The sequence below is a fragment of the Centruroides sculpturatus genome, unplaced genomic scaffold (genome assembly GCF_000671375.1).
Source record: "Centruroides sculpturatus isolate CEXI.00-Female unplaced genomic scaffold, Cexi_2.0 scaffold2142, whole genome shotgun sequence".
NCBI classification, from domain to species: domain Eukaryota; kingdom Metazoa; phylum Arthropoda; class Arachnida; order Scorpiones; family Buthidae; genus Centruroides; species Centruroides sculpturatus.
The window spans coordinates 38,324-48,528 of record NW_019386242.1 but is presented as its reverse complement, the minus strand read 5'-3'; the positions used below and the strand labels follow the sequence as shown (position 1 = coordinate 48,528).

The following is a 10,205-nucleotide window of genomic DNA, read 5'->3' as shown; positions in this document are numbered from 1 at the left end:
TATAAATAAAAATATTATTACAATATATTTAATAATTTTTCGTCAGTTCCATTTCGAGGGCTTTTCAAAATGGAACCGACGAGGAACTGTTAAATATACCTTCGGCCCTGTGCCCGTGTTTTCTCCGTTGGCCATTATATACAGAATTTAACATCACATAAGAATCATTTGAGAAATGTGTTTTTTGTATGGGTGGATGATAGTTTGTGTGTTCATCTATTTTGATCTACTCGATAAAAGAATTTGCAATTTTCTTTCGTTATTTATTTTTTCTTGTATAAAACGCATCTCTACTTCAAAATTAATCTTTTTGCCATTTTATGAGAATTNTGTGAAATTTGTTGTTGTTAATTTTAGAAAGGCACAGATAAGCTCCATGAATGAGTTTTAAATCATTTTTGGCGTTCCCTTTCTGTGCAGAGAAATGTTTGGATCGTTATATTATTGTCTACTTTATGTGACAATAATACGATAACCAACAACAGATGTAAAAGTTAAAGAAACTTTGTGTAATATTAACATACTAAATGCCAAATATGGGGCATGCACGATTTATATCTTGTCACTTGCGGCGCTTAATTAAGTCATTTTATAATAATTAATAATATAGATTTTTTTTATAATGCTGCACTCGGAACCAATTATGGTGTGATAACGAAACAACTAAAAATGAACATGTTCAAACGAGCCTTTCTGGTCTCTGCATCAGGTTCTTAACTGTTCCTAGATGGGTATTTGATTATGGAATAACGTTTAAGATGCGATAGAGATTTGATATATATATATATATATACATATACACTCTACTAAACATTCCATGGCCATCAGAATACAAGAACATCGGGCAGATATTTGTCATGAGAGAACCTCTATGGCTCTTGCTACTTATGTAACAGATGCAGGCATAGTAGACGACTTTTCCTGGGCCAATCTCATTCTCACTGCACCTCCCACTGAACACCTCAAATGGTTAGAGGCTATGCACATTTTTAAATCCAGCCTCACAGCTACGTGCATAAATTTTAAAGAGGAGATGGTTTTGTCATTGTCCTGGAAAAAATTGATTCACAACTCGATCTAGCCACTTGTTTCGTCCAGGCATGCAGACTCGTTGCTCATATGCGACATGGCTTTTAGTGAATTTTTTGAATTTATAATCAAACTTTTAATTAAACATTATTCCATAATCGAATGACCATCTAGGAACAGTTAAGAACCTGATGCAGAGCCAAGAAGGGGTTCGAAAACGTTCGTTTTTTAGTTGTTTCATTATCATACAGTAATTGGTTGTGAGTGCATCATTATCGTTATTTATAGATTTTTAAGATAAGATTGTAATAAAGCATGGCACCACGTGCAATTAAAATTTTTTTCCTTTTTTTTTTTTTTTTTTGCTAGAAAATTTACACAACTCTGAATGACACACTGCACAAACTCAACACATTTTAAGGAGCGTGAGTATAATATCTGGATTAAGTTATCAAGCCGTGGCATGTTTTGTGCTTTTATATCTCTACACTGATATTGCCATCAAGAGGTAACGTATGGTTTTAAATATTACAAATAGCTTTTACAAATTATTTCACAAATTTTTTAAAACAATAATTATGTGTAGAAATGTGAGAAAAATTTTAGTAAGGAACAATTTTTATTTAAATAATAAATTAAATGTTTTTGACTACTGATTCTTTGTAAATTGTTAATCAAAACAATCCTATAATTAAGTTTGAATTAGTGAGTGATTTGTGAAATGGTGTGTGAAATTTGTTGTTGTTAATTTTAGAAAGGCACAGATATGCTCCAGGAATGAGTTTTAAATCATTTTTGGCGTTCCCTTTCTGTGCAGAGAAATGTTTGGATCGCTATATTATTGTCTACTTTATACGACAATAATACGATATCCAACAACAGTTGTAAGCAATAAAGAAACTTTATGTATTAACATACTAATTGCCAAATTATGGGGCATGCATGATTTAAATTTCGTCACTTGCAGTGCTAGTGTTGGCTCGATTAATACCTAACTTCTGGTAGTGTGTAAATGATGGAAACCAAATGGAAAGTTTTAATTTACTTTTAAAGAATATGGTCTTAAAGAATGTAACAGTTGCCGAATTACGAAAGAAATTAAACAAATTAGGGGACAAGGGCAAAACTTTTAGAAAGGAGCTTAAAATAACAAGTATAAACTGACATTTTTACAGTTGTTGGCACTTGTTTAACAGAATTATCAAGACAACAATTTAGTTTAAATTACTCGACTTCGATTTTCAACTGTTTATATACTAAATTGAGTTCAGGAATATTGGAAATTCAAAAATGTATAGAATATGTTTTAGAAATAAACGATAACTTTTATATTAGATATGAAATGTTATCGGAAGAATGGAGCATAGTAAATGTTCCCTCGTGGTATCTCAAAGAACCCTTGATTTTTGAAGATGAAAATGACGAGATGATATATTTAGATGAAAAAGGTAATTATCTTTTTATATTTAAGTAAAAATTATTTTTTTACATAAAAAAAAACTTAATTTCCAGAAGGTCCTAATATGGAATGGGAAACGGGGAAAATTTGTAACATATATCGTTTTGTTTGAGTAAACTCATTAAAGGAAAGTGGACTGAAAAAAGTTAAAAAAAATTAAATATATGAAGTATGGTTTATATTTTAATAATAAATTATATCAAGGGAAAAGATCATAAAATCAATAAAAAGTACCGTTATTATATTTCAAATCACCAAAGACTGGATAGTAATAAAAATAAATAATACGATCAATACAAAACCTTCCTCACTTATTTTTAGCCGTTTATACACGAGTACGAATGTTTTCGGCCTTCTTAATAGGCCGCCTTCAGGTACACTGTGGTCTGTTAGAGCGCCGGTTGGTAGAAGTTTAACATTGACACTGTTATTGTCTTTAACCAGAATTACATAGGCATATTTAGAAAACACGTCGATAGTTGTTAATATAAAAAAAAACATAGACTTTTTATTCCAAAAACTCTCGTTCAAACTGTGCAAAAAAGTATAACCGAAGGGGCATCAAAAAGGGTGTGGTTTCAACTTGTATGAGAGTTTCTGGGATACTAATTATCTGAGAATTGGTCGAGCAATTTTGAAATTATGCTAGAATTCATCATATTTTGCCCCTGCTCGATGTCTTTCCCTCAAAATGATTAGATACACTGGGATAAAAGTTATAAAATGTTAAACTTTTAACAAATTATCCCAGAGTCTCTCAATTATATACTACTATTAAGTATATTAAAATACTTTTCATTTGGTTTTACATATAGTCATATTTTAATTTATAATTGTTTTTTAATGAATTAGATGTAGATGTCTACAGAAAATACTTAAATGCTAACATTTTCTGGCAGAAGTAACTTCTATCCATCTTTGAGATATAACAGGGAATAGAAGAGAGTTCTCTACTAAAAAAAATTTAAATTTGTTTTTTTTTAATGCATTTCATTAGAGTGGATTACAAAACGTATTTAAGGGAGATACAGTGGCATAACTTCCCTATTAACAGGAAATTGATTTGAACTTAAAATGTTTCATTCTTTCAGATATGGGGCACACTAAGGGACCATCTAAAAAAATTCTGATGCTTTGGAAGCCAAAGGTTTCCCCCTATGAAATGCTGCAGGTATCAACAGTTGTGTACTTCTCAAAAAGTTGTATGTTAAATTCTGTTGAGTCCTGACTGCCTTAAGATTGTTTGGCCTAGCATGTCCTCATGGTTATCTGTGTACCATGTTTGTTAGAACCATCAAAATGGTAAGCTTATACTGACTGTATTGCTTTGACTGGTGGTTCCCAAACTTTTTGATGGGTGGAAAAACTGCACATAAATTGTAGATGGGTGGCTCGTGAATATTTTGCATATTACGTATGTATAAAAAGTAAGTCTGTTTCTATCAATCATAAGTGATGTTTAAAGTAACTGCATGCCATGTTGACGGGTGCTGAGCCCGATTGGCTCACGGCTTGCGGTTCGGGCACCACCGGATTTGACTGTTTTGGTGATGATTATTTTTAATTTCACCATCTTTCGACTGATTATTATTAGATGAGAAAGTATTTCTGAATTTTTTATTGATGATTATGCACAGCTTCCTACATAAATAAATTTGTTATAGAAATTTTTCATTTTCAGGAAAGTTTTTAAGAATAAACAGAATCAAATAGGAGTGCCAAAATTCCCCAATTTGGATTATGGTAAGAAAATTCAATATGGTATTTAACTTCAAATATTTATATATCTAATTATCCAAAATAAGTTTGAATAATTTCTTCAAATGTTCATTAAGATGTGATGATTTATTTGTCCTGGACAAGGTTTTTACTTTTTTGGCAGGAAATGTCATAGTTACACTGATTGTTTTCGCAAAAATTATATTGTGTATTTATGAAAAATTCAAAAGTACTGATATTTTTTCTTTTGCTTTTCAGTTTGAATCGGTTTCTGAGAATAGAAAAAAACAAAGACCAGAAAATATATTTAGTGTTATGCTTCAGTCATCCAGCCTCTGGAGATTGTGATTCTAGAAAAATTGACTCTTGTATCCTATATTACTAAGAATAACAAAAATGTGCTGCTCATCTGTATTGCAGTTCCATCGTGAAGAAGATATGGGTTATTTACCGAAACTCAAAATTATTACATTTTATAATTTAACGAAAGGTGATGACATATGGTGGACAGATTACAGGTGCACACAATTGCTCGGGCAACACCCAAAAATGCCAGTGATAAATTTTTATTCCCCATAGCAGGAATTAACTCGGGTTGTGAATGCATCACTCTAATGGAAATATGTCATATGTTTCCAACAAAAGAGAAAATTTGAAAAAGTTGGGTGTTAGAGTTGACGTATGATCAAATTGATAAAAGAAAATCGAACCTTAATGTTTCCAAAAGGTATTTGACTAGTCACAGAAAGAAAATACATCTGGTCCAGAGACCAACACTTCTCGGACTTCAGAAATGGAAAGTCAAGCCAAACCAGGAGAAAGAGGAAGATGCAGAGTATTGATATGACACGTCAGTGTAGAAAATGTAAGAATTATTTGTTTAGAGCATTAATTCCAATGTGTAAATACTGCATTAAATAGAATAGAATGAAGGCTATTCAATTCTGTTCAATGCAGAAAGAAATTCATCTAACGACAAATATTAAAATGTAAAATTAAGCACCATGTAGTACTTATGTACATTTTCATTTTGTCATTTAAATTAAATCCTGTGTTTTGCTTTTTTATTGTGGGTATTTTATTTAATTTTTTACGAATTTAACACTAATGTATTTACTTAAGCCAGTGGTTTTCAACCTGTGGTGGGTGATGGTGAGGCAAAGCTTTCATCTGATTTTGCACCATTTGCCACTACCTATCAAAAATTTGACTAATAACTACGATTCTAAATTTACACTTTAAAGTTACTAAGAAATGATGGGAAATTGATAGATTATTTTACTTATTTTCTTTAAAATGTTCTCATATGATGCAGTATGTTTCGACTAAGGATGGTGGAATCTGAATCGGCCTACAAATTCTCAAAAGTGTATGTTTGGCTTTGAGACATCACTGATCTAGAACCAGTGTTCTATCTCACCATTTTGTAAATTTCAAGGTAAATACAATGATTAATAAAGGGTTAATACATTAACTATTGGAGATGAACAATGATTACGTTTTATTCTTTTATATTTGTGATTTAAATATACCAGCTAAATTTGAAGTATTCTTTCCTCCCGATACTTTATAAGGGAGAATTTTAATTAAATTAACAGATGCTAGAGATTGTTTGGTCCCACCAGTTGCCACAGCGGTTCCGTTCCCTGAACACTGGGTTTGCGCCTTGCCCAGAATTTTCTGAGTCTACACGTATATAATGCCTTAATAGGGGCCACTTACCTTTAAAAAAAACTCCAGGAAGGTATTCCCCGCTTTACTACCATTATAAATGTATACAACTGTTACATTTATTATATATTTGCATCAATGTAATTTTTTTTTTGTTTAAAATCACTTACTTGATAATATAAATAGTTGAAGACGTTAATCAAGTTTCCACACTTCTATTTGTTGTTGAAACACTAAATTCGGGCGTTAAAAACAATATAGAAGTCTTTCCACGACGGAAAAGTCGCCTGTTTTCATTATTGCAGTACCAATGTCCTCTGCATTGTTGAATAAGTCTGAATCACAAGATAATACTGATAAATAATTCCAAACTTCAAGTATCAAATGCTTATCTATTAGTTTATAGTTACATCACAAATTGTCTTTGTTTTAAATAAATAACGAATTGAGTTATTTAACATAACTATTTTTTTTTTATTGCTGTGTTCTGTTATAGCGTTTTATAAAATTCATCTCTACCCTCAAAATTAAGTCTTTTCCTATTTTATAATAACAAAATTTCAAAACAGATGACGCCACATACAATTTTAGTTACTTATTTTGATTAATAATACAAATGTTATTTTTAAAATACAATCTCGTAAAAGCCTGGAAAGTTACACAACTAGTTATTATCACTAGTCAAAAATCTGACGATAGATTTTTATTCTTTTGGAAGTGTTTATTAATCTACTCCACTGTTTCTCAACGGGAGCGATATCGCCCCCATGTTGAGGGGCGATCAGTAACAATTTATATTTTGGGGGTGCGAAAAACAATTTTCCATGCGATATATTAAGAATAATTAGATATTTTATTTGTTATATCATACAATAATTAAACAAATAACATTATACCAGTTACTAGTCTATTCGATGCAGTACGAATTTGGCGTTAGCCTTGGCCCTGGGCATCAGAATTTTGAAGTGAAGGGGGCGACGATTCGTTAGAGGTTGAGAAACACTGATCTACTCTTATAAAGTTAGGCTGCAAAACATATATTTAACGTAAGATAATTGACGTTTCAGGTTATGTATTCGATAAACACCAAGATGGCATTTATTACTTTATACACCACAATAAACGAAGTTTATTTCTGCTGAGTTTTCATTTGTCACATTCATTTTGCAACACAAAGAATTAGCATTTCTTATCCACATAATTTTATATCTTTTTTCTTACACGAGTCCAAGAATTTAAAATTTCAATTTCAAAATAGTTAAACGCAATGGAATTAGCGGAGCGACTCACAACCTTGCAACTTCACACGACCTGATTTAGGGGGATTTAGCTGTATCTTGCGAAAGGTCGCTTGTAGAGGTGTGATTCATTTGACAGTTTTGTTCCTACAAGTATGCTCTGCAGCCCTGACGAAGTCCCGCCAGTCATTCAGAATTTGAATTGCACCACGTAGAGAAGCATCAGCCAAAACTCATCGCGAGCTGGCGAGAGTTAAGTTAGAACATTAACAGCAAAAATTTATTACTTAAAATAATCCAATCAACCCAATTAATTCCTCGTTCTATTTATGTGTTAGGTACAGTACGTGGGCAAAACTCAAAAATTCCAACAAGCAAGTCGTTGATGAGAAGTGCAAAGCCAAGACCAACTGCTTGTGTTCATTGCAGAAATTGCTTTTAGCCCTTAGTATAATTAAATTAATTAATTAAAATATCTATAACCATAAGGTAGATAATAGGAAGGGCTTATCACACCAATGACATAACGCTCAAAAATCAAAGTAAAAAAAAAAAATTAATAAAACAGATAGGGTTGTACAATAAGATAATTACAAAGTATAAAAACCGTAAAAATCCAAAATGCATTTCGGACTATTTTCCAATGGAAAATAGTCCCTCATCAGTTGGTAATAGCGACAGGTCTAACTATACTTAAAATTATACAAGGTGAAAAAATATTAAATTTAAAATTAAACTAAAAAATAAAAAATATGCCTAAAGCTATACAATATAAAGATGAAATCGTCGACATGACTGTACGAGCAGTAAGCATATCAACGTGGACAGGAGTAATGTTTCTTCCTAACGTTGCATGGTAATATGATGAACAGGGTGCAAAAACAGTAGAACAACAGAGTTGCAGGTTCAGACATTTTTACAAGATGCAGGGAGTGGTTACAAAGGAGGTGTGTTACCTTACACATCTGGAGCACAAGTGGTGACAACATATGATGCAGCCAGATGTCACTGTTAATTTTATCTATTTTAACTTTTAATAGATGAAGGCCCATGCTCAATTATCAATTGGGATCTAGGCAAATTATTCTTTAAATGTAACATTGCAGAAATTGCTTTTAGCCCTTAGTATAATTAAATTAATTAATTAAAATATCTGTAACCATAAGGTAGATAATAGGAAGGGCTTATCACACCAATGACAAAAGGGCACAAACGCTCAAAAATCAAAGTAAAAAAAAATTGTGCCCTTTTGTCATTGGTGTGATAAGCCCTTCCTATTATCTACCTTATGGTTATAGATATTTTAATTAATTAATTTGCTTGTGTTCAGTTGCTTTATCCAATATACCATCGGTTGGCTTAGTACGAATTGATTCGAATGACGAAATATACACAGTAGATTCTACATTTATCGTGCAGTTTGGTTCTAAAAGATCATCTTTTAGCAGACAGTAGCATAAACTCAGTGTCACAAGTTGAGATCTCTACCCTGCAGATAGTATGAAATTCAACCGTGCCCAATTAAAATTACAACACTTAATTGTCTTTTTGAACGTGATAATAATACACCAATAGAGTTTGTCCATTTTGGATGATTACTAAATAACACAATCTCATTACTATAACGAGTTCGGCAATCTTTTAACATCATATGGGAAACGCACGCATGATCCACATAACCATCGTTTGAGCAATGTGCAACCGCGTATTCTTCGATCCCATAAAATGACGATAGAGATTATGGTTGCGATCTTTCCAGATCAGATTAACTCACTACAATGCTATTATTCAGGACAGTAGTTATTTGATTTTTATTTGATTGCATTCAATGAATCCAACGCGATGTCTCCGGGGGTGTTTTATGGGACTCTGGTCCCTATTTAGGCGTTACTGGCGTTACTGACTCCACGTGGCCAGCTTGTTAACCAGATGCGAATCCACGATCAACTTCCAGTGTTCAGTAGTTTTATCTACTTCGTCATTGGTGGGCAAGACAATACTGAGATAATGAAATAAAAGTATTGCTTATTTAAAAGTTTATTCACACTTAAATTAATGATTGCTATTATTAAATTGAGTACGGCTGATTGAACATTTCCTATTTTTTGCCATCACTCCACTCACTTGCAACATTGAAGAGAAAATAGAATATAAAGCGCTGGCCACCTATAGGAAGCAGAAAGATACGAAATAAAAATTCATAAAATAATTAAAATATTTCGTACTTACTCTTATCAAGAAATTTCGCTTTATAAAGAAAAAATCGGCAACAGAAATTCCCATGGGTAGGACTTTAAATCTTTTCATAAAACAAATTATCTATGAAAATATAACAAATGTTAGTTTACTTAAATATTGATGTATTTGATCTTAAAAGGTATATCTAAATTCACTTTGAACTTGAATAAGGCGGACACATCGGCGGAACACAGTTTTACAATGGAGCTGAAATCGTCGTAGATCTGAAATTTTAAGGTAAATACGAAATAATGAAGAAAGTTTTGCGAAAATTTAAAAACGTATTTAAGAAATAATAAATGATAGAAAATATTACGAATAATTTGTTTACGTTTGACAACGACAATAACAATACATTCGTTTGGTGAGTGATTATTACTTACAAGACACTTTAAACTGTAATTTCAGTATGATTTATAACGTTGTAGTGGTAACTGAAGACAATTTCTTGTTACGCAGAGTGATTCACTCGGAACTAAACTGTTACTTTGTTCAATACCTCGATTGCAGATACACATTTGAATAACATGTAATGAAAATTAAACCTTGATCGATTGCTTCGTCATGAAACACATTCTTGCACAACTGTACATTCTACACGCACATATTACACAGAATAAGTGTTCGTCCCGAGTGAATCACCCTGTACTTAACAGAATTTTTCCTCTGAATATTCGATTCTTTACTACTTCAAATAAATTGATTCCAGTTAAAAGAACAAGACTTGGAAATTTTTGGAAGTAAGCATATTTTCGTTCCTCCCAGCTTTGAAGGTAGGGTTGGCTCCCTCAGTATTATTGTTAAGCGAACTTTCGTATTTGCAGCAAGTTTAATTTCATGTGTTAACATCA

General features: G+C 32.0%; 1 long non-coding RNA gene across 2 annotated transcripts; it reads left to right on the top strand.

Annotated features, from left to right (window-relative positions):
• Nucleotides 1-783: 783 nt before the first annotated feature.
• LOC111614234 lies at nucleotides 784-4,762 on the top strand. Of its 2 annotated transcripts, XR_002754893.1 has the most exons (4): nucleotides 784-1,537; nucleotides 3,580-3,790; nucleotides 4,170-4,231; nucleotides 4,466-4,762. It is a non-coding gene; the product is annotated as an uncharacterized LOC111614234 (long non-coding RNA). The 2 variants fall into 2 exon arrangements; XR_002754892.1 differs by having other exon boundaries at nucleotides 786-3,790.
• The last annotated feature ends 5,443 nt before the right edge of the window (nucleotides 4,763-10,205 follow it).